The sequence below is a fragment of the Lissotriton helveticus genome, chromosome 3_2 (assembly GCF_964261635.1).
Source record: "Lissotriton helveticus chromosome 3_2, aLisHel1.1, whole genome shotgun sequence".
In the NCBI taxonomy this organism is placed as follows: Eukaryota; Metazoa; Chordata; class Amphibia; order Caudata; family Salamandridae; genus Lissotriton; species Lissotriton helveticus.
In genome coordinates this window covers 148,831,857-148,856,782 of record NC_136062.1, presented here as the reverse complement: position 1 = coordinate 148,856,782, position 24,926 = coordinate 148,831,857, and the positions used below count along the sequence as shown (strand labels likewise).

Here is a 24,926-nt window from a genome sequence, read left to right as displayed (position 1 = left end):
TCCAGGCAAACAAATAGCAATGAATGAGTCTTTAGCCCTGTTCATGGGCCATTTAGTTTTTAGGCAGTACATTCCTAGCAAGAGGACACATTATGGAATAAAGACGTACATGCTGTCAGAGTAGTACTGGATAGGTCTATAATTTTAGGGAGTATACTGGTAGGGACTCCACTATTATCTGCCCTTCTCTCCCCCCCCCCAGTTGTCCAGCCACTATTTGAGGCAGTGAGAAAATTGTGTGGAAGTTTCTAAAGGATTTTTCAATAAAGAGTACCATTAATACGTAGATAACTTCTACACTGGTGTTAAATTTTCATGTGGCATAATCTGCTCCAACCATAAAGGTTTCCATAAAGAGCTTGTTAGTAAAAAAAAAATAAAAAAACTTCAGCGGGGACATTGCAGGGTCTTGCGTAGTGATGAACTTCTAGCAGTGACATTTTCAGACAGGAGAGATGTCTACATGCTGATTACCATTCATGATTAAAGTACTTCAACTGTGGCTGTTTAAGGTCAGTTTGCTGAAGTGCGCAATCTGCCTGCATTTCAGTCTACGATAAGCACATGGGTGATGTAGATCAAGTAGATCAGAGATTGGAGACCAACAGTGCTGTTCGCATGGCATACATTTGGTATAAAGAAGCAGGCTGTCAATCAGTTTCATCTGGCAATCTTTAATGCTTTTAAATTTCAAAGATGACTTTTGTTCAGTTTCAGCAGGCTGAGATAGGCAGCCTTGTTGTAGTGGAGCAGGCACGTGTTCCTAGAGTTGGAGTTGTGGAGGACGTGGCTAGATTGAAAGAGCGCCATTTCCTAATTACATTCCTCCCAAGCCCCAAAAAAACTTCCCCTGTAGGCGATGTAGAGTCTGTGCCCGAAGAGGCGTGCAGAAGGGGAGTTGCATGTGGTTTCCTGAGTGTCCTTCTAAACCTGGGCTATCTATACCCATATGTTTTATTTGAAACATATGCAACAGAATTATTGGGAGCAACCGTGAGCGTAAAAGTGAACAGACTGGTCTGTACCATTTCATATTTTTTGTTCAGTTTCACAGTTGGTAGTATTTTAATGCATTTAGTTAGATTTGTTGTGTCTGAGGTCCTAGTTGTTTTTCATCTCCATCACATTGGTTTGAGGGGTTTTTTGCTAGAAAAAAAGTGTTTTGCTGTGCATAGATGGCACTTCGCTGGCAGTGTGTGTGGACTGGAGCTTGGCTGACAGTGTGCGTAGACCGGTGCTTGGTTGGAGGTGTGTGTGTACTGCCACCTGGTTGGCAGTATGTCTGACAGGGACTTGGCTGGCAGGGTGTGAGTACTGTCTTGCTGCTGGTCACCACACACCACTGCAAACCAAACGCCAATCCACACACTCAGTCAGCCACCAGCGGGAGTGATTGCTGTGTCAGTCATGTGGGCCTACGAAAGTGACGGTCTGTTGATGTGAGTGCTGCAATGTGATGAACCCGCGGCTGGCGGTGTGAATGGTTTTGTGTGCGTCAGGCATGAAAGGTGTGTGAATGGCCTGTAATGCAGTTGGTGCTTCGTTGCGGTTTTACAGCTCGTGAGCTGTGAGCCACTGATTCAGATTTTTTAACTTTCAATTATTTACTGTGTATTTCATTTTTGTGAACTCTCTTGTTAGTAAAATTTAAATTTTGAACCTTTCACTCACCCTCGTGCCAAATGCAACCAGATGGTTGTGCATTAATATTTGCCTTTGCTGTCTTTCGCTACCAGGGTGTACATTGTCTACAGGGAAAATCTACCAACTCTAGATATTATCAAAAACTTGACACACAGGGGAGTACAGGGTGTTGTGCCTCCCGTGGTCCCCTTATGTTTTCTCACCCACAATGCCCTGCGAACCTCAAACTGGGACTAAAGCAACACTTTGGCCTTGTATTTCTTTGCCATATTCTTCCAGCATCACAAGGAAATGCCTAATTTCCTACCATCTAGCGTTCCCCAGGTCTCCCAGAAAAAATGCTATCTCACTTGTGTGGGTGGGCTAAGTGCCTGTGACAGGGACGGGCCCAAACATTATAGTGGAGACATCAAAATGATTGATTACAAAACAATCTGGTATTGCAATGGGGACACCTGCGGTTTTCAGTCCCAGCTCGGCCGCCATCTAGGGAAACCTATCAATTCAAGACACTTCTGAAAACTAGACACACAGGTGAGTCCAGAATCCCCAGCACACCCCGAACTTAAGATAATTTTGACGTCTTTACAATACATTTTTGGCCTAGTTTTCAGAAATGTATAGCTTTCCAGGATCCACCATGGGATTCACACCACTTTCCACCACTAACTGGAAGGAGGTTGGAAGCACAAAACAATAGGAAAAATTGGCTATCTCCCAGTAAAATGACAAAAATATGTTAAAAAATAGTTTTTTTATTCAAGTCTGCCTGTTCCTTAAAGCTGGGAAGAAGGTGATTTTAGCACTGCAAACCCTTTATTCATGCCATTTGTAGGTGAAACCCCAGATGCTTTCTTCTGCAGCACTCCCCCCCCCCCTTAAAAAACCAACGTTTTGCTATATTTTGGCTAATTTCTAAGTCCGTATATAAACAATGAGATTTTATCATGTGTATCTTTTTTTTTTAATTTTCTGTGATCAGAGAAAAAGCTTTTCCCTAGAGATGTTAGGGAGAAGCACTAGGTGTTTTTAAAATACCACTCACACACTATGATTCCCATAGTGTCATGCTTCATCATAGGGGTCTTCCCGTCCCTCTACGGGGCGGGGCGGGGCGTGCTACGACCTACGACTACGCGGGATCCCTTATTTTATGTGAATAGACTATGTGTGTGGTGAATTGTGAGAGGGGTAGGGAAAGGGAGGATTACAAAAAAAGATTAAAAATTTCCTGGCTAGTGGAAAAAATATACTTAATTCAGTTCCCTAGCTGGAAACCTTAAAAAAGGGGAATGGAATAAGTGGGGGGTAAATCTTACTCCCTACTTGGTCGACATGTTTCGAAAGCAGTCCCCACTGCTTTTCTCATCAGGACCTAAATACGATCCCTAGTACACTCTGATATTGATGTGGATACATAGTATGCCTATTATCACACGATGACGGACCACAAAAATAGGCTGGTCAGTTTTAAAAAAGGGGTTGAAGAGCCCCTAAAAATTACCAAATTGGTACCTGTGAAGGAAGGAGAAAAAGAGACATAAAACACATAAATACACAGCCGACTGGTTGTTTGTTGCATAACACATCATCATAGTGTGGATTGGTTCTTAGCATGTGTATAGAAAGATTATTTAAAGAACTGTGATATATTTTTCTCAGTTCGATTCTATGGCTGTGAATACCACCATTACTCTATGTGAAGAGCATTTCCTTTTGTGAACTAGACTGAACATCAACACACACACACTTTTGTACTGGCCGACATGCATTTATACACACACTCTTGTTGTTATGGTACACACTCTATGTGCGAAAGTATTTTCATACAAATACATGATAACGACAATCGTTTTGGTTATGATTAAAGAGAATACATTCACTTTTTTCTGGTCGATATGCCACATGAGCTAGCACCAGGGGGGAGGGTTCCTTTTAAAAAATTAGAATTTTCCCTTCTAAAACGAAATAAAATAACATTGCATATTGATTTGGGTGATTAAATCAAAACAAGAAAGGGACTTGTTTGTTAGGAGCGGGAGGGCAAGAATCGTTTAGCCAGTGGTTTTAAAGACTCTGCAAAAGTATAACTTGCGTGAAAGCAGGTAATACCTCGCCCGCATCATACCTCCGTGCTGCTCCATGGTTCATGTGCGGCATACTGGGGATCCGCTATTTATAAACACAAAAAGAGCGAGGAGGGTCCTAGGGGAAGTTTAACGACCAAGCAATGCTACTACCCCTACCATAACAGTTATACCAACAAAAAAGTAGCAGTGGGTCAAAACAAGGGAACTACAAACTAAGTATCTGTGTGCAAAGTAGGAATAAACTCAACTTATCAAATGGACCAGTGAGATCTCACTTAGGGTATTCATTCTTTGTGAAAAAATTCCCATCAGTCATCGACTGAGAACGCACTTCATCATTTGGGATCCTTCACTCCATGAAGGTAAGAGTGTATACCCACAGCGGATTGGCAGATGTATAAGCCTAATCTAGCATTTGGGTCCCAGTGATTAATATGGAGCCAAAAGGTATCCTGCACTAGTGTGTTGCCACAGCAGTTGTGTGAACCTGATAATGTATTTGTCCCTTATCAAAAATCCTATTTTTTCTTCATTTGTTTATTAGAGCGGTGCTTCCACTACCTGCGCTGTAGCCAGGTGAGGTGGAGCAGTCCTCTCCTGCCACAGAGGTGAGTGAGATTGTACATGGGTGTACATTTGAGTGTATGTGTGCCTATTGAGTAAAGGTATACATATTATTGATGTATGTTAACAATAGGAGCAGTGCCTCTTAAGGAATATGAGGCAACAAACACACTATGACCAATTGTCGTACGTTTTCTTTCTATGTATCTGTCTATGTGTTGTTCGGACGCACTATTTGGACCATGAAGTCAGGAGAAGGTTGATTCATATCACAATCAGGTGATAAATTACCTTTTTATATTTTTACCTTATGGCTCCGTTTAGTCTGCAGAAACATGTTGACCTAACACACTCATTAGTAGTCATTTGTTTATACTACTATTTCGCACTCTTTTTATGATTTGGGAGTGAAGAGGTGCATATTAAAGTTTCTCACCCCTTTACTATCCAATTTTACTTGTTGATACACTTTTCCACTCATTGTTTTTTTCACAATTTCTGCACTGCTATTCAGTTGAAACCCAACACCCTTATATACCTTATTAATCACTGGGACCCACATGCTAGATTAGGCTTATACATCTGCCAATCCGCTGTGGGTATACACTCTTACCTTCATGGAGTGAAGGATCCCAAATGATGAAGGGCGTTCTTGGTCGATGACTGATGGGAATTTTTTCACAAAGAATGAATACCCTAAGTGAGATCTCACTGGTCCATTTGATAAGTTGAGTTTATTCCTACTTTGCACACAGATACTTAGTTTGTAGTTCCCTTGTTTTGACCCACTGCTACTTTTTTGTTGGTAGATCCGCTATTTATGCCATGACTAATTGCCTTTGCTGCCTGATTGGATTTTCGTAATGCCATACACCTGTAACTTGATTCACCCGAAAGAGATTTGCCGGCTATGAGAGACTAGTAGAAAAATAAAAAGGGGAGCTAATCCAGATTGTTCAGTGGTCGCTAGCTTCTCCATTCACCCGGAAGAGTACCGCTGGCTCCTGGGAACTAGTATGAGAACAAAAATGGCCGCCCTGTGTGGGGCCATTGTGATAACGATTTTGACCCAACTTCCTGATTCGCTTCAAAAATGATTGTTCAGGCAACATACACTCTATGTCATTTAATTATTGTCACTCTTTAAATTACGAGAAATGTATGAACACTATTATTTATTTTCGTTTTTGCTATAGAATGTTTAGGTCACCAACCTCGGCTCTTTGCAGGTTTTTTTTTATATACGATGAGCTCATTATAGTTCATTTATCATGGGCACATAAAGGCACATATTGGACATCTTTGTCATAGTGGATGGTCTTAGGATATTTACCATCTTTGTCATTAATACCATAGTGGATGGTCTTAGGATATTTACACGGTCTGGAAGCTCAGTGAGTTTTTGTGTTTGCAGACACTTAGATGTGCATAGCTCTACACCATAGATTCAGAGTTGTTTATATGATGAGCTCATTATAGTTCAACTTTACACACGCCAAGGGAGGAACAAAAGCCGAAATCGAAGAGGAAACAACGTACACTGGACACCCAGAGAGGATGACCCGATGAGGATATCAACCAGGAGTATGACCAGAGCGTCAACAAGCAGAAAGTAGTTTTAGTTGTGAACTTGACGAATGAACATCTGACCACCGCCCAAACCTCCGTATTAGAAAAAGGACTGGGATATGCCCCAACAAACAACATGGATAAATTCCTTTTGTGTAAAGAGATACAGGAGTTCATAAGAAGACTGAAACTACAAGTCTTCTTCCAAGACAAAGATGACAATGAGACAAATAATGGTGATACAGGTCTGAAACCAAAGTCCAAATTCACCCCCCCGGATCACACGTTACCTGTACAACTACTGGCATTCGAGAAGTCGATCATGAAAAAATCTTGATGACCTGGACCCCAACAATAAGCAGACCTTCCAAAACTTTCTGCCGAAGAAAGGAAGGCCTTAAGAGAACTTAGCAACAACCAAACATTGGTAATAAAACCAGCTGACAAAGGTGGGGCCATAGTCATACAATCCGCAGACCAGTATGATCAGGAATGCAGACGCCTTCTCCAGGACAAAAGAAACTATAAAATCTTGACTGATGACCCTACTGAAAGAATACGGATACGGAAAATCACCATGGTGGAAGAATTATTAGCACATGGATGGATAACAAAGAAGGAAGGTGAATTTCTGATACAAGAATCACGAACCGTACCCTACCTATACACCATCCCCAAAATCCACAAAAGCCTGGTTAACCCGCTGGGACGTACAATTGTATCGGGGATAGGATCTATATTGGAACCCATTTCCAAATTTGCCGATGCTTTTCTGAGACCAATAGTGCAGAAAACCTCTACCTATTTGAGGGATACAAAAGATGTTCTGGTACTTCTGGAAGATTTAAGATTTGACCCTCAACACCAACTTTTGATAAGTTGTGATGTTGAAAGTTTGTATACTAGTCTTCCTCACGAAGAAACCTTAAACACCATTGAGGAAGTCCTTTTTAGCATCGACTGGGAATATCAAACACCGAGGAATGTTGTCATGGAATGCTGCGATCTAGCATTGAAAGAGAACTCCTTTGAATACGACAACACCTTATACCTCCAGAAGCATGGGACCAGCATTGGGAGCACCTTTGATCCTAGCATAGCTGGTCTCTATGTTCATCACTTCGAGAGGACGAAAATATTACATCCAAACAATCCATTTCACAACCATATCCATACCTGGAAATGGTATATTGACGACATTTTGATCATTTGGGATGGAGATGAAATGACAGCCCAACGCTTCATTACTTGGCTGAACTATCAAAACGATTTTTTGAAATTCACTAGCACCATCTCCAGGGACCATCTAGTATTTCTGGATCTCAATATAATGCCTAAAGATGGAAGACTCATTACAACCACGCATTTCAGAGCTACATAAAAGAATTGCCTCCTTATGTACCAGAGCTTCCACCCAAAACATCTTGGAGATAACCTTCCCTATGGCCAATTTTTGCGCCTTCGAAGAAACTGCACTGAAATTGCGGATTTTAAAACACAATCTCATCAACTTATAGAGAAACTTCAGATGCGACAGTACCCACAAAAAGTTAGTGGAGAAAGCATACAAGAGAGCACGCAACAATTGCAGGGAAAGTCTCCTGGAACCAACTATCCCCAAACAAGAAGAAAAGCGTAATTTCTGCATCACAACTTATAACACCAAATCAAATGAAGTAACCAAAATTATCAATAGACATTGGAAAATTCTGAACAGCGGCGGACTGCAACTCCCTAAACCTATATTTTCCTATAGGAAAGGGAACAGCATTCGGGATATGGCTGTTCACACTAGGCCGAAAAAGAACACAGTATCCAATCTATCAACTGCAATGAGCAGTATACACGGTCATCGCCCTTGCGGGAAATGCAAGGTTTGCCATCTGACATATAAGAGTAAGGAAATCACCTTCCAAAACGGAAGTACTTGGGAACAGAGAAAGTTCACTACATGTAACTCCACAGGCGTGGTATACATGATCAGATGCCCATGTCTTCTGGAATATATTGGCATGACCACTCGAGCCATGAAAATGAGAATAGGAGAGCACAAAAGCAACATTAAATGCAAAAGAAGTACAACCAAAATGGCAGCAAATTTCTTGGAGAAAGGCCATAACACTAATGACATCTATTGGACAGTGATAGAGTAAGTAGCTAATGAGAGGAATCTTTTTGAAAAACAGCAGCGTTGGGTGCACCGTCTCGGGACTAATGAGAGGTCTCAACGATGAGATCCCCTGGAGCCAACTGTAAAATTCCAATAAGCGTTACAGTTATGCCAGTATGACTATAAATTCTGAATCACTGCTGTTATCGCCACCTATGAACAATCAGAATGCAATTGCAGAGACAAAAAATGCATACGTCCATTTAACCGAACAGTAAAATTTAACGAAATATAGAAGGCGATATGAACCCACTGCATGAATCACTCAGATGATTTACAGAAACCAACAGCACTGGACTTCTGCGTGGGTGTATCTATGGTGCAGAGTTATGTACTTCCAAGGGTCTGCAAACACAAAACTCACTGAGCTTCCAAGACCGTTTGAGGGACCATCCACTATGATACCAATGATAAAGACGTCCAATACGTGCTTTTATGCGCCCATGAAAATTGAACTATAATGAGCTCATCATATACACAACTCTGAATCTATGGTGTAGAGCTATGCACATCTTAGTGTCTGCAAACACAAAAACTCACTGAGCTTCCAGACCGTGTAAATATCCTAAGACCATCCACTATGGTATGAATGAAAAAGATGGTAAATATCCTAAGACGATCCACTATGGTATTAATGACAAAGATTTCCAATATGTGCATTTATGCGCCCATGATAAATGAACTATAATGCGCTCATCGTACATAAAAAACCCTGCAAAGAACCGAGGTTGTTGACCCAAAAATTCTATATCAAAAACGAAAATGAATAATAGTATTCATACATTTCTCGTAATTTAAAGAGTGACAATAATGAAATGATATAGACTGTATGTTGCCTGAACAATCATTTTTTAAGCGAATCAGGAAGTTGGGTCAAAATCGTTATCACAATGGACCCGCCATACTAGTTCCCAGGAGCCAGTGGTACTCTTCCGGGTGAATGGAGAAGCTAGTGACCACTGAACGGTTGGGATTAGCTCCCCTAGCTCCCCTTTTTCTACTAGTCTCTCATAGGCGGCAAATCTCTCCCGGGTGAATCAAGTTACAGGTGTATGGCATTACGAAAATCCAATCAGGCAGCAACGGCAATTAGTCATGGCATAAATAGCGGATCCCCAGTATCCCGCACACGAACCACGGAGCAGCACGGTAGTATGATGCGGGCGAGGGATTACCTGCTTTCACGTAAGTTAGACTCTTGTCTTCAAAACCAGTGGCTAAACGATTCTCGCCCTCCCGGTCCTAACAAACAAGTCCCTATCTTGTTTTGATTTAATCACCCAACTCCACACGCTATGTTATTTTATTTCGTTTTAGAATGGAAAATACTAATTTTTTAAAACAGTTTTAAAACTCACCAGCCTATTTTTGCAGTCAGTCATCGTGTGAGAATAGGCATACTATATATCCATATCAATATCGCAGAGTGTAGTAGGGATCGTATTTAGGTCCTGATGAGAAAAGCAGTGGGGACTGCTTTTGAAACATGTCGACCAAGTAGGGAGTAAGATTTACCCCCCCACTTATTCCATTCCCCTTTTTTAAGGTTTCCAGCTAGGGAACTGAATATAGTGTATTTTTTCAACTAGCCAGGACATTTTTAATCTTTTTTTAATCCTCACTTTCCCTACCACTCTCACAATTCACCACACACAGTCTATTCACATAAAATAAGTGCTCCCGCGTGTCGTATGTCGTAGCACGCCCCGCCCCGTAGAGGGATGGGAAGACCCCTATGATGAAGCTTGACACTATGGGAGTCATAGTGTGTGAGGGGTATTTTAAAAACACATAGTGCGTCTCCCTAACATCTCTAGGGAAAAGCTTTTTCACTGATCACAGAAAAATCAAAAATAATTCAAAAATAAGATACACATGATAGAATCTCATTGTTTATATACAGTCTGACCGAAGGTAGATTCTATCCATTAGAAGCCTCTATCCTCCAACTTTTGTTGTTTTGATAATTTCTAAGTCCCTCCAGGAGAAAACCACAAACCCTATGTACATCTCTGGACTGTGTTTTTTATGCAAGACTGCCTGTTCCTGAAAGCTTGGGAAGAAAATACTTAGCAACAACGGGGTTAAACCAATTGTTTATTGTTTGCCTTATTAGGTTAATCAGTTTAAGTTACAGGTGTTCACAGGGAACTCAATTGCAAAAGATTTGTAGTGGTAGTTTTCTGTGGTGATTTAATCGCTAATTCAATAACAGTTATTGTTCAATCAATACAGACATTTACAAAAAGAGAGGAAGAGACAGTAGCTTTCAGTGCACTTCAATTCAGCCAAACAGAGTTTTATTTTACTTAGAGAATAGTTCTGCAATCCAAAGCATTTAAACATGTGATAAGGGAGTTTATGTGAGGAAAAAGAAAAAAAAGGATATATAAATAAAGTATGTATATAGTACAACAAACCTCAAGTGAAAGAAAACAATAAACCTAACCAGAAAAAACCCCACAAAGTAAGGTGATTTGACCATTTACGGTGTATATATCAATATCAAACATCTTTTTTCGGTTTCATGTAAAAAAACATAAAATGACAATAACAAATACAGGTTCAAATATAATGCAGTATATGCAAACACAATCGGAACCACCCAATATTAGCATCTCAATAGGTTATTTTGTACATACTTATTACAACTAGTAATCCGGGCACCCAAGACAAACATGCACTTCCACTAAAAAGAGAGAAATAAAAATAAGGTAATACGTTAAAACCATAATTCATTCAATGGACAGTTAGCAAGATAAGGTGCATGAAACCAGAGATTGGGGAGAGTTACAAGCAAGTTAGTAAAGGCTCGCCCTAAGCCTAATGGAAGATTTTAATAAGTTTAACACATAAAAAAAGGTATTTCCCGTAAACATCTGAAGAAATATAAAGGCAGACCGAACGAGTCTAAATTTCGCCTGTTTCAACATGGGGATTAAAATTGATTTTCTGGTATCATAAAATGGGCAAAACATTGTGAAATGAACCATGTACTGCCGAGATATATCATCGCAGCTGCAGGTTGAAAGAGATTGCCCTTTATTCAGTCCCCTAAGCTGGGCGAGGAGAAAATAAAAGATCAAGCTGGAAAATGGTCAGGAGGAATCGGTCATAAGAGTCCATGAACCCCAGTAGGTACGGCTCCGCCATCACTGATGTCCTTAACATGACAAAGGGAGGTACGCTGGGCTTTGCAAGCTCCCTCTTCTCCTTTGCCATGGTCTGGCGTATGATAAACGCCTTCTTAAGGTAGGCTAAATCTTTCTTTTGCGTTGTGTCGGGGTTAGAAAAAAGATCTCCTCTATTCAGATTCATAGGATTCCTTACTATATATTTGAGCTATGGTACCCTGGTAGCATATGTGCCAGGCTATCTTTAAGGATTGCTTTATTTAACCCTTTGAATGCTCGTGACGGAACCATTCCGTCACGAGCCACGGTGGCGCTGTGCTGGTGGCGGAATGGGTCCGTCACTGCCCGGCCGCCGCGCCTGCGCGGCATCAATTTTGCACCTGCACGGCGCCTTCTACTGAGCGGGCGGGGCCGTGACGGAACCATTCCGTCACAAGCACAGCGCCACCGTGGCTCGTGACGGAGTGGTTCCGTCACTAGCATGGCAGCGCCGCGTGGCCCCCCTCCCCCCTAGCGCCAAGGGGTTATAGAATTCCCATCCTTGCCCATATTTTTTGCCAGAGTGACAACGGGCGAAAAGCTATCAGGTCAGTAATATGGGGCATTCCTAGCTCCTAATGGGCAATAAAAGAGGGGATGCCCCTAGGAACTGATAGCAGTCGTCTCATGGATTTGTTTCCGCAATTTGAATATCATTTATGTCAGCATATCCCCAGATTTCCCTGCCGTAGAGGGCCTTTGACATACACGTCGCCCTATAGAGATCAAGAAGGGCCCCCACTGGTCTTTTCCACAGTCTGGAGACAGAATTGAAAATTGCTCAGTTCTCCCTGTTGAGGTCATTAGTCATGCGGTGTTAGCTGGGGTCCCCATTTCATTTTGTCGTCCAGAAGTACCCCCAGGTAAGAATACACTGTCTTAGGGATAGGGGTAAGCCCTGCCTTAAAGGTGTATGGTCTACTGGGCTGTGCCCCAACTTGCATGATGTGTGATTTAGAGTTGTTAATCATCAAATCCAGGTCTACCATAAACTGTGCAAATGTGGATAGAAGGGTTTGTAGGCCCCGCTCGGTCCTTGCCATCAAGACAGCGTAGTCTGTGTATAGCAGGACCAGGAGTCCCTGCCTACCAACCAGGGGGGAGTTTGCCTGGGTCTCCAGGAGTGTTTTCTCCAAGTTATTAATATAAAGATTGAATAGGAAAGGTGCCATGATGCAACCCTGACAGACACCACCCCTAACGGGGAATGAGCGTGATACGTGCAGGCCGGCCGAGTGCACACAACCCACCTTGGTGTCTTGATGGAGGTCATATAGGAAGGAGAATATCGCACTGTCCATCCCTACAGTGGAGAGGATCTGCCACAATGTGCCTCTATTCACACAGTTGAATGCAGAGGACAGATCCATAAAAGCCCAAGAAAATTGTATCTGGGCGGGATACAGTGTATTTGTTCAGTATCAGGAAAAGGTTGAGACATTGAACAAATGGAGAGCCACCAGAGCGGAAGCCGCATTGAGCCTTCGACAAGATGTTGTCGTCAAGAGCCCAAACTGTTAACCTTCCTAACAATATCCACCCGACCACTTTCACCACATAGTTGAACAAGGAAATAGGTCTATGGCAAAGGGTATTGTCCCTGTTCCCCTTTTTAAAGACCACCACAATGATAGAGGTGGCCTAAGTAGCGGGAATACCAGACCTAAGAGCTGCATTAATTACGGAGGTAAGCACTGGGGCCCAGAACGGCAAGTCTGACAAATAGAGATCGGATTGGGGGAATTGCGTCAGGTTCCAGGGCCTTATTGCGTGTCATGCCAGTGATAACTCACCTCACTTCCTTCTCAAATACAGATAGAATTGCGAGTGTGCCTACATAATCGGGAAATGATGACCAGGCCGAACCTCCCTTAAACATGCCCTCAAAATGACTAACCCAGTCGGATGTGAGCATCAAGGGCATTTGCGGCCTCTACATCTAGGAAGGAGTTATTAATACTCTAAAACTTGGCACTGCACTTGTAAGTTGCTACTTCCATGAGTTTACTCCAAGCTTCCTCCTTCAAAGCCTCCTTGCGCTTATACTGGTACTGGTTAGTACATTCTCAGGACAGTTAATTCCATTCAATGCAATACGGATCACAAAGAACATTTCAGTGTGTCAACCATACTAAGTACAGTCTGTATTTATATAGGTCAATCGCGTTTCAATCCTAATCTCGATACTAGGTTATCATCAGGTCTGTAATGACCTGGGTACTAAAAAAAAAAATGCAAATGGTTGTATGGCTGAATGGCTTGATTGTTAAGAGCTGAATGCAAGATTCTAGATAAATACATACTGGCTTAAAAATCAGGTTCTTTCCTCATCATTTGTTGATAATTGGTGTGATGACCAATGCAAGAATATGCCCAGATTGTGGAGTTCACTATTGGGCTCTGAAATATGAAAAGTGGAAAGGTACCCCGCTTAGGGGAGAACCTTCCTTGTACCTTCCTTTAGAGAGATTTCCTAATAATCAAGAGAAAGTAGTATGTTGGGGTGAATTTGTTAACAATTAGACCAAGGGGATGGTCCCCTTGTTTCTTACACTTCCAATGGGGATTTTTGATAGAGAAACTGTGACCTTATAATTTGCAAAAACGCCTATTGGAGGTGTCATTCATAGGAGGCATTTGATAATCAGCATTGGAGCAGGCAGAGTACAGACAAACTTCTCACCGTGTAGGCCATCTACCCAGTATAGTCAAAAACCGATCTCCTGATCAGTGGCGAGGTAGTGCAGAAGCAGCGTTGGCTCGTCTGAGTCAGACAGATAAAAGGTGAGGATCCTGACGCATAGCGTTCTCGTGGAGGAGGTGTACCAATGTGTAGGCGTAATGAGAGGCCTACGTTGGGCGCGACAGAGTGGTAGGTAGTGGAGGATTGGGCAGAACTCGACCTTTGAAATAAGTATGGCAATTGGCAATATCAAGGATTTACAGTTATAAAATTGCAATAAATGAATTATGGAACCCGGAGGGAAAATACATATCCCCAAACAATATATATATTTTGGGGGAGGGGAGAAACTGAACCCTGGCAAGCATGCTCCAAGGAGCAGTACCAAGAGCTGTGATACCAACACTGCCAATGGCATGGCAGGGCCTAGTTTGTTTGGTGAGCCTATGGCATTTTTTTTCCAAAAAACGTCAATATTATGCATCTTTATAAATATTGGTGAATAATTTACCCATCCAGGTGAATTATTAGAAAAGATATATGTACATAGAGGATGGCCTCCGCTGAATGTATAGACCGAAGGGTCCGAGGCCTCATTTGTGTGGTATCTAATAGGGAACTTAATGGATGGTGCCTATGATAGGTCTAATTTCTGCAGGCAGGTGCAGGCCGCGGCATCTTGCCGCTAGACCAAGGGGTCTCATGTCTATTTGGTAGAGAACAAGATTTATATACACACCGGACTGTGGCTGATAGAAGGAAATCACATGGTGCAAACCCAATGGTCTACAGCTAAAGAAGGTGTGCCACACTTTGTTGTAATATGGAGATCTCTATGCACTGGATGTCATGGTTAAGGCTAACCCAAAGTATTGGAGACATGGGCTGGAATTGCTAGTGATGCAGTAGTGGTTGGGATGCCCATTTGGTACTTCTGGTGCTGGGTTAGTATCCTATCTGAAATGGAGGTAGACATGTTCTCGAGTTGTTATCAAAGCCATTAACAATATCACAACTTTGAAACTTATTTCAACAAACAATATGGAAAACATACAGACATTGAAATAAGCATTCAGTGTAGACCAATTACATTACAAAGGAACATCACAGACAATAGATAAGTTGCAGACAGGGTATTTTAGGCTTGTATAAGTGTATTATCAGTTCATTAGTGTAATACATTTATGCTACTCTTCCATCGTGTTGAGACCGTTCCTTATTGAGTCACATTGGTCTATTCATCTGCATTCAAGTTTTTGTAGTTTGTGTGATGTCTCCACCTCTTGGCAGTAATGTAGCTTTCTCAATGACTTCCAATCTGATATTATCCGCTGTGGGCTGTTTCTCCACGAAGTGAGGTACCATTGGGGCGGTGACTATGGAACAGCGAATCCTGCTTCAGTGTTGAGAAATGCTTGTTGAGACGTCTGGCCAATGTATATCAGACCACAGGGACACTATACACAATAAATCACATTGGTAGATACACAATTTGTGTGTTCTTGTAGAGGGGTCTGTATCTGGTTATGTGAAAAGGTTTTTGTATTTGCAGTATATTCACATGAAACGCAATTTCTGCCTTTAGAATGGCCATTAATGGGTTCAAGATCCCAGTTTGACAATAGTACTCCTCGGTTTAGCATGTACAAGATGATCTTTATTATTCTTGCCCTTTTTGTAAGAGAATAAGGGAAGCTCGCTGAATGAATCCATTGTGGTGAGTGTGGGCCAATGTTTCCACTAACTAGGTGGTATCTGGGCAGACTCTGGTGACACATGCAATCCTGTCTATTTAGGATTTGACATTGGTTTGCAATATATTTTCTCCTGGGCTATACCAAGCCCCCTTCATGGAGTTTCTAATCAGGCATTTTGGATAACCTCTTTCATGGAGTTCGATAATAAAAATTATGCCTCCTCAAAAAAAAATCTACTTTCAGGGTGCAGTTTCTGCGCAATCTTAAGAATTGCCCAAATGGGAGCTCATCTTTGATTGTGCTTGGTGTAAACTTTTGCATTGCAGCAAAGTGTTGCGTTCATTAGGTTTCCGGTAGAGGGAAAAAATAAGATGTTTTCATTATGTTTTATAACCAAGTCTAAGAAAGGATGGCTGTTATTACTGTGGTTCGATGTAAATTTTAAGAAGGGTTGACTGTTGTTGAGATACTAGATGAACATCATGTGGATCTTTTGTGAGCCTGTCCGTATTAGAAAGATGTTATCAGTGCACCTCTTCCAACACATAGCCGAAAATGAAAGGGCTTAAGTGATCATGGGGTGCAGAGTGTCTGGCCAAGTGACGCATCATACTTAGTTTTAAGAGTTAAAAACATGAGCATTAGTAAGCCACCTTGTAATGGGCCATCACTAACAACTTGTGTTATGTATATCCTGACTAGGTGTATGTGTAAAATGGGGTAACAGAGCTTAACTGAAATGTTTAAATAGGTTTAACCATATTTAAACATTGCCAATTTAGCAAAATAATTGTGGAAAAATAGGAAGGGGATGCCAAGAGGATTATACTTATTTTGCAGGTGGGGCACAGCATTAAGAAGTTTGAAGACCACTAGATTTGAGTGTCATTTTTTGTAGTGATTGATGTTGGATAGTTGCTTAATACATACTGCACCATAGGAATTCCAGTCTTGAAATACAATGCCTCCTTCTTCGTCTGCTGGCTTGATAATGATTGACTCTTCCTTCCTTTAACTTGTTGAGTGCCTGACTTTCTTCAAATTGTGATATTGTGTGGGGTGATGGACCTCATGGTTTGCAAATTGTTAAGGTCATTGAGTACTTACTGCCTTTGCAAATGCCAGGATTTCTGCTTGCATAGCAGCATTGGGGGGAGAGGGGGTATAAATGATGAAGCAGTCTGAGGAGGGGCACAGAAAATGGTGGATAAAATGTCCTTATCATATCTGAGACATACTGTTCTAAAGAATCTGTATAATTCCAACGGTAGTTTAAGGAAAGCTGCCCTTTCTGTCAGAACAAATAACAACCCCTTGCTATGTAAGGATATCTCTTCTGTGCAGAGTAAGTGGCTTGACAAATTAAAAATAGGAATACACTGGGTAGAATCTATTGTGGCATGAGAAGGAGAAACATCCGACATGAAGGTACTGTGTCTAGATTCTGGAAGGGTTCTTGCCCTTGTTTCCTTACTATTTTCTACTGGCCTTCTGAGGCTCACTTGTAGTATTGTGTAAGCCTGGCCGGTCAAATCCGCTCTGTTCGTGGAGTTTGCAGAGTTTTTAGCATGCCGTGCTCTTCGGAGCTCGCGGTGTTCCAAAAAGCTCTGTGGCATGTTGACGAGCAGAATTTTTACTCGCTCTCCAACAGTAAGTTTGCAAACGCGAGCCTGTAAATTCAACGCTAGACCACATCCCTGCGATATTTCTCAACGCAGGAGGTCGCGGATGGTCACTACCGCTCAGGTTGAGAAACCTCCCGTTCAAGTTTAGGAAGCTGCCGCTCGAGTAGAACGTCTACTCGAGCGGCAGAAAGAAGCAGCACCCTCTTGCACTGTGCTGTTCACTGTGATTTGACAGCACAGGACAAACACCCGGCACAAAACAAATCAGTGCAAATGGTGAGAAGTTACCCACTCGACCGCTCGCGGAACTTAGCATAGCTTGGCAGAGTTTTTTTATCGCTTCGTGGAGTTCCACTAACTCTGCCCAGGCTTTGTATTGTGCTAGAGTGTGGCGGTCCCTGTGTATTGGTTCCATGTTCTGCCTCGGGACCCCCCAACCCCAACTCTGCCTGTGCCTCTCTGGGCTTGGCTGAAAAACGGCTCTGGCCTCTGTTATTGGAATCACCACTGCTTCCCTCTCCTGGGTCGCCTCTGCTCACAGATCCAGGATTCATAAAAAGTGATCAATCAATAATCCTTATAGCTATTCCAGGTTACTTCTCTGCGGGATGGTTGTGTCGGAGTGTAGAAGTCTAGAATGTATGGGTATGCCTTCTCTTTGCTAAAAATTTTCATGTCCTTTTGAACTTTGTCGGCTTTCTTTTGTAGTTCTATTTTGTTAAATTCTGTAATGGTTTTGCCGAGTTTGTCTAGGGCAGATTTGGCGTCCTCAAAACTGTTGCAACCTAGTAGCTCTTTTTTTAAGTTTGCCATTTCTTTAAGCTCTTCTTTGCCGTATTCTAATACAGTCTCAATGCCCAAGACCACCCAGTGTCTTGAGCATGTAGTTGAAATGTGACTATAGCCTCCCTTAAACGTATGGTCTTCCCTCAATATGCCTGGGACATTGCGCACCTGCAGACCCAGAGGAATAATGCCTGGCTTCAGATATTCAGTTAGCGTGCAATTCTGTCCTAACATGTTTTTTCTTGGCCTTTTCAAGTTTATCTATGAGGATCGGTCTAGGGCTCTGCACAGACGTAGCTATGTTGGAAGAGAAAAGATATGGTCCACTAATGACCCTTGCAATGCATTCTTCGGTGTAGAGAGGTGAATCTCTGTCTGACATAATTTGCAATGAGTTTCTGCAAAACGGACATCCTTTCGGTCTGCTTTTATGCATTATTAGTCACAAGACAGAGTAAAATAATGAACATATTTCCTTCAACTGAACTTATAAGGTTTAGCAAAACACATCAATACTAAAGGAAACATTTGCAAATTTAGAGTCCCCATTATGGATATAGGCTGTAGTTGATCACAATCTTTCAGCTCTAACCCATTTAAAGCGATGCACCATTGGCAAGCCCATCCGGAACCAGGGGCCAGTCACTATGTGGGAAATATTATCTACACTTCCAATGAACTTAGAGCACTCCACATAGTGAGTTATCCTATCAATTGCTGATCTAATGATGAAAATACATGTCAGACGTCCCGAGAATGACGATTCTTATAGTTTAACTGAATAAAGAATAAAGATTTTATTGACAAGGAGGCTAGCAGTATGCATACATTGTTATTCACTTCTTCTGAGCAGCAAACCATTAAAAGCTTCTAAAACAGAACCTTATAACATCACAAAGTGAAAAGAATGTTCAGTCCCAATATATACTGTCCGTCCTCCATTATCCTCCTCTTTTGTTTGAGCTTCCTTAAAACGTCTTTGAACTTAAAGACTCCAACGAGAATACCCTCTTTTAATTATCTGTAAACAAAAAGATACGTTAAGGAAATAATTCAACCTCAAACATATTCATGTGAAAAACACATTCTACTAATACAACCTAGAAAGGACACACATACTTTCATATAACCTTATTATCACCCCGCCCCCTCCAAAAGGGAAAGGAGGGTGGGATAAGCTAACTTCCTTGTCTTTAATAAAATCTAGATTCTTGATTCAGTTAACCTATAAGAATAGTAATTTTATGTCAAGACCGGAGGCCAGCATTTTGCATGTTCCAAGTCCTTCAAAACACATTTTGAAATGTGAGCCACTGCCTTAAAATAAAATCTCCTAAAAGTTTCATCAGAAGACCAATCAGCGGCTTTTAAGATATCTTCCAATCGGCCACCCAACAGACAAGCCTTACTTGCCATAGCTCCTCTAACCAAGTGAGCTGTGTAACAATATTAAATTTACTTTAACATTTCTTGTATATAGATGTAGGTTTCTTATTGTAAGTTCTGTTGTTTTCTTATGAGTAGCTCCATGGAGCTTCACCATGGAGATAGAATACTCAGGAGTGCTTGAAGTCAGTTGCACCTGACTGCTCAGACCTAATGGATGGGATTTTCTATCTTCTCATTAAACTCAACTTAATTTCAACCTATTTACCGCTGTACTTGATTAAACCGGATTTTACACTGGCGACGAGGATGGGATGCACCACATGTTGACATTTCTACTTTAAAGAATCTATTTTCAAGAGAAGACATTTAAAAGGAAGAAAATCTCATCAACTTTGAATTTTCTGGAATTATTTTTATATATCATCAAATCTGCTCAGAGGATTCTTCCTGTGGATCTCCAAAAATCTGTGAGTGTTGCTAAATTATTTTTGATTATTTCATGTTTGAAAGACCTTAAGAAATCAATAGCTTTCGCCAGATATCTCGCCCTCCACCAACCTACTATTCCCTTGGGTTGGGAGATTTCGATGTGGGCTATGGTTACTCTTAACATTTTGTTGGGAGTGTGGTTTTTAATTAAATGCTCACAAAATGAGGGGTAACTGATTTCTGGAAAGACATATGTCCTCCTTCGTGGCTTCAGCTTTGACTCTATATTTTATATGAGTAATTTGTTAAAGTTCACCTCTGAGAAAGTCTCGCTTTCATACAGCAACCTCACGCACATATGTTGGAATTGGTGAATACTTAGGATTTGAGCAGAGACATTATCTTTTCATTTTTATGAATTTCGTCTCTGATAAATGGTCGGCTGCTATTTTGTTTGTTTTCCAATTTTAAGCTGTGAAGATTGGAAAGACTATTTTGTTCGCGTTTTTTTGACTGCTATCTTTATTGACATGTTCAACTTATGAGGCGGTTACCCGGTCTTTGATTTAAAAATAAACTCACCGTCAACGCCACTGTGCGATCCGCGAGCTAGCTGAACGGTCGTCACATAGCAGACTCCCTGCTTGCGACATCAGCGACATCACCTTCACCGATTCTTCCTATCTTGGAGTCTCTGGGGTGAAGTTTGATCCCCTGAGGGACCATAAACTTGTGATGTCACCACGTTACGGGACATCTGACGCAACGTGGCAGCCATTTTGGTTTCACCATCGGAACTTGTGAAAAGCACTTCTGATCCGTTTTTTTAAGATTCACACATCTACTGTTGAATTTAGTTATTGCATACTATTTTAAATAAGTACCACATATAGGTGGTTTTATGAGCTGATTTTTCTCTTCTTCTTCAGCAGAAAAATAATTAGAAGAATCATCTGGTGAGTGTTTCTTGACAATCGGCACCAATTTAAAGCTCGAGTTTTAAAATATCTCTAACAGCTTTTATTTACATCTTAATTATTTTTTTTAATAGAGGGCATTATAGTTTGACTCCTGCCAATTGTTTAGTGTATTTTCTACTTATAGAGTCCACATGTTATGTACTTAGTTTTTAGTGATTTATGCAAAACTGTAATGTTATGATGAATATTATTGGGTCTCATTAACTTTTGTTCAACCGTTAGCGACATATTTCATGCATTATTTTGGGGGTGCTTGAGATAAGGTTTTTTAAGTCTCTATATTATTAGTATTGGTAAAAAAAAAAAAATTATCCGTTATCTTATACTTTTATCATGCAGAATGTAGCTACGCCGCCTTTCTTTCCTTCTGATCCTGGTGATCCGCCTATTAGGTGGCAGAAATGGAAGAAGGTATTCGAGCGCTATTCTAAGGTGTGTGGAACAAATTTGAATGCTGAGAGAAGAACTGCACTTTCTAGGGTCGGAAGGTCCGGAAGTTTTCGACCACTTACCTGAAATAAATGATTCATCATTAAATGAGTATGGGATCTGTATTTTGAAATTGGATAGACACCATCTCCCAAAGGTCAGCTCTATACTGGAACGAGGCGCAGTCAAAATAAGGGTGAGTCAGTAGAAAATTATATTACTGCACTCAGGAAGGTGGGGTCTTCTTGCACATTTGGTTCACTCATAGAGGAAAGAATAAGAGACCAATTTATGTTGGGATGCAACATACAAAAAGTAAGAGATGACATTTGGCAAAAGGTTGAACCTTCACTTGATGAGGTTGTAAACATCGCTAAGCAAATAGAACTTTCTCTCAAATGTGTCTGTCATCTCCAAACAAGAAAGTAAAAATTAATCTATTCAAGAGGTGAAGCTACATCCTAAAGGGAGAGCGATTCTAAAAGAGAAATTTGAAGCAAAGGATGGTATGGTTGATGTAGGGAAAGGTTTGATCAAGAAATCAGAGTCACACTTTAAATGTTTTAGATGCGGTAACCCTAATCATTTTGCCAATGATAAAAAGTGCCCTGCTTTAAAGTCAAAGTGTGGCACTTGCAAAACAATTGGTCACTTTACATCTTCTTGCAAGGCAAAGAGTTTTTAAAAAAAAGTTAACAGGTATGTAAAAGTGAAGAAAATGAATGCACATCAGACTCTGATTGTGACTCTGGGCAAATTGTTTCCCAAATTTAGAGTGATAAAAAGAAAGGACCTTTTGATTAAATATTTGTAGAACATTGTGGTAGCAGGGTTCTGTTTGATTCAGGGGCTAAGATTACCATTATATCTAAAAAAAAAATCTTGAACTCTATGAAAGACAAGGTCAAACTTTGGAAGGCTGATATTAATCCTTACGCTTATGGTGGGGAACCGATAAAACTCGTGGGGTACTTCATCGGCTTGATTGAGTATAAGGGAAGATATGTACGTTTCTTTTAAAGGAGACAGTATTTTGAGCTGGGTACATCAAGGAGATTTAAGGGTTATGTTGGATCCCAACAGTGATCCACCAATCATTCTGAAGGAGAACTTTGTCGTCAATGCTTGCATTAATCTCAGGCTCTGGCAGCTGCATCCGCAGCCATCTCTTGGAGGAGAACTTTGTTGTCAATGAGATTGATTCTCATGGTTGTAGTGATAAGTTTACCTTAAATCTTAAGAAATCATTTCCAAAAGTATTCTCTGAAGAGTTAGGATGCTTAAGGAACTACACCCATAAAATCAAATTGATTTCTGGTGCCATACTATATGCAAGTAAGGTGAATGGGGTTCAACTCTCAGTAAAGGAAGAAATGAAACAACAATTGGAAAAGCTAAAGATAGATTGGATCATTGCAGAGGTTGAGGGAACTCAATGGTTGGCTCCGGTTGTGGGCGAGCGAAAATCTGATGGGTCCCTCCGTCTCTGCATTGACCTCAGGGAATTAAATAAACAGGTTATTGTAGATAAATACCCTCTTCCTAAGATTTCTGAGATGTTAATGTTGTTAGAAGGGGCTAGTGTATTCTCGATGGTCGATTTAAAATCGGCGTATCATCAGATTAAGTTTGATGAAGAATCAAGAGATTATACATCTTTCATAACGCCCTTTGGAACGTTTAGATTTAAACGTGTACCTGTCGGGTTGGTCTCTGCAGCCTCTGTTTTTCAGAGAGCTTTAGAGAAGGTTTTAAAAAATCAAAAAGGAGTGAAAATCTACCAAGAATATGTTTTGATTTTTGGTAAGAATGATGAGGAGCATGATCAGAGGCTTAACGAAGTTTTGGAAAAATTTAACCTACACAATCTTACTGTCAGATTGGATAAGTGCAAATTTAGGAGATCTTCAATTGATTATCTCTTACATTCTATCTCAGGAAAAGGGGCTGAACCCAAACGTGATTTGGTTGAATCTACTGAAAGCTTAGCATCACCCAATAGTAAAGAGGATTTGATGAAGTTCTTAGGAATGGCGGACTATAACAGCAAGTTTGTTAAAGGGTTTAAAGAAAGATTTATTAACATGCGTACTCACCTTTGTAAAGGTGTGGATTTTGTTTGGAGTGAAGAGTGCAAAAAAGAATTTGTCAAAAAATTAAGAGTCTACTAAAGGATACTCCCAAGCTTAGGAGTTTCGATCCTGAAGGGAAAACCTTCCTTATAACTGATACGAGTTTGAAAGAGTTGGGAGCAGTTTTGCAACAAGAATGCGAGGGAGAAACCAAAGTAAATATTTTTCTTTCACGGAGTCTCAGAGGAGCTGAGGTTCGATATTCAGTGATTGAGAGGGAGGCTTTGGCAGTACATTGGGCCACGATTTTTTTTAACATTTGTTGTGGGGTACAAAGTTTACTGTTCGTACGGATCATAAACCGCTAGTTGAGTTATTCAATAGAAAAGGTATTGCCACAATCTCCAGCAGGATTTCTAGGTGGGTGATTGATCTTCAAGGGTATGATTTCAAAGTGGAGTACTTACCTGGAATACGTAATTGCACCGCTGATGCACTATCCAGGTTGGTTCCACCTCATGATGAGGGAACTGAAATTCAAGATATAGAAGATTTGGAGTGGGTTTGCGTAGTTGAGAGTGATGGCATTAAAGAGAAAAAATGGCGGGAAGAGTGTGAGAATCATCATGAATTCTTGGAGTTAGCTTCTTTTGTTGAGAATGGTTGGCAGAAAAAGAAACAAGGTGTCTCTGAAAGATATTGGAATGTTAAGGATGAGATCTCCAAGTCTGATAGCTTGATTTTTAGAGGTCCTAGGCTAATTCCACTTAAGTCTTTTCGTAAGGAACTTATTGATTCGGCACATCAGGGACATCAAGACATTTAAAAAACGAAAGAAAGTATCAGACAAAATTAGTGGTGGGCTGACATGGACATGGAATAAGAGCGTCTGGTGAGAGAGTGCATTCCCTGTACTTTGAGTGAAAAATCTTTAAAACCAAGGGTACAACATATGGTCATAAGAGAAAGACCAAAGGGGCCTTGGGAGGAGCTGGCACTCGACATTTTAGGTCCAGTAAAAGGCAATGAGAGTGATCTATATATCCTTGTGCTCATAGATTTGCTTTCTAGGTGGCCAGAAATAAAGATAACCAGAGTTATAGATACCAAGAATGCCATAAAATTCCTAAAAGAAGTGTTCGCAAGAGAGGGACTTCCTGGTTATTTACTCACTGATAACGGTGTTCAATTTGTTTCCAGGGAAATGGAAGCATTCTAAGATAAATGTTCCATTAAGCACACACGCTGTTCTCTATACCACCCAGAAAGTAATGGAACGGAATGGTTGAACGTTTCGTTCGAGTACTCAAAGAATCTATTTCTCTTTCTAGACAGAATAATATTGATTGGAAAGTGGGAGTTGAGAAGATTGTTGAAATGTACAGAATTACTCCTCATAGCACGACAGGTTGTACACCTTTTACTTTACTCAAAAGTAGATGACCTAATACGTACGAATAATGGTAATATGTTAGAAAAAAACTGGAGATATAGAGAAGAAAACAAGATCAATGAATGTAAGTCGAGATTTGATGATATAAAAAGAGTTAAGAAAACTCAGGTGTGTGTAGGTGATCTAGTTCCGATTAGAGCTCCTTTTGGGCGTAAATCTTCTGATGCGTTTAA

The 24,926-nt window shown here is 40.8% G+C and overlaps 1 protein-coding gene across 6 annotated transcripts in view; it reads right to left on the bottom strand.

The window, feature by feature from the left end:
- The window catches only part of ZNF592 (zinc finger protein 592), a 424,279-nt gene that overhangs the window by 327,437 nt on the left and 71,916 nt on the right, over window positions 1-24,926 (bottom strand). The gene's annotated exons all lie outside the window — the stretch shown is intronic.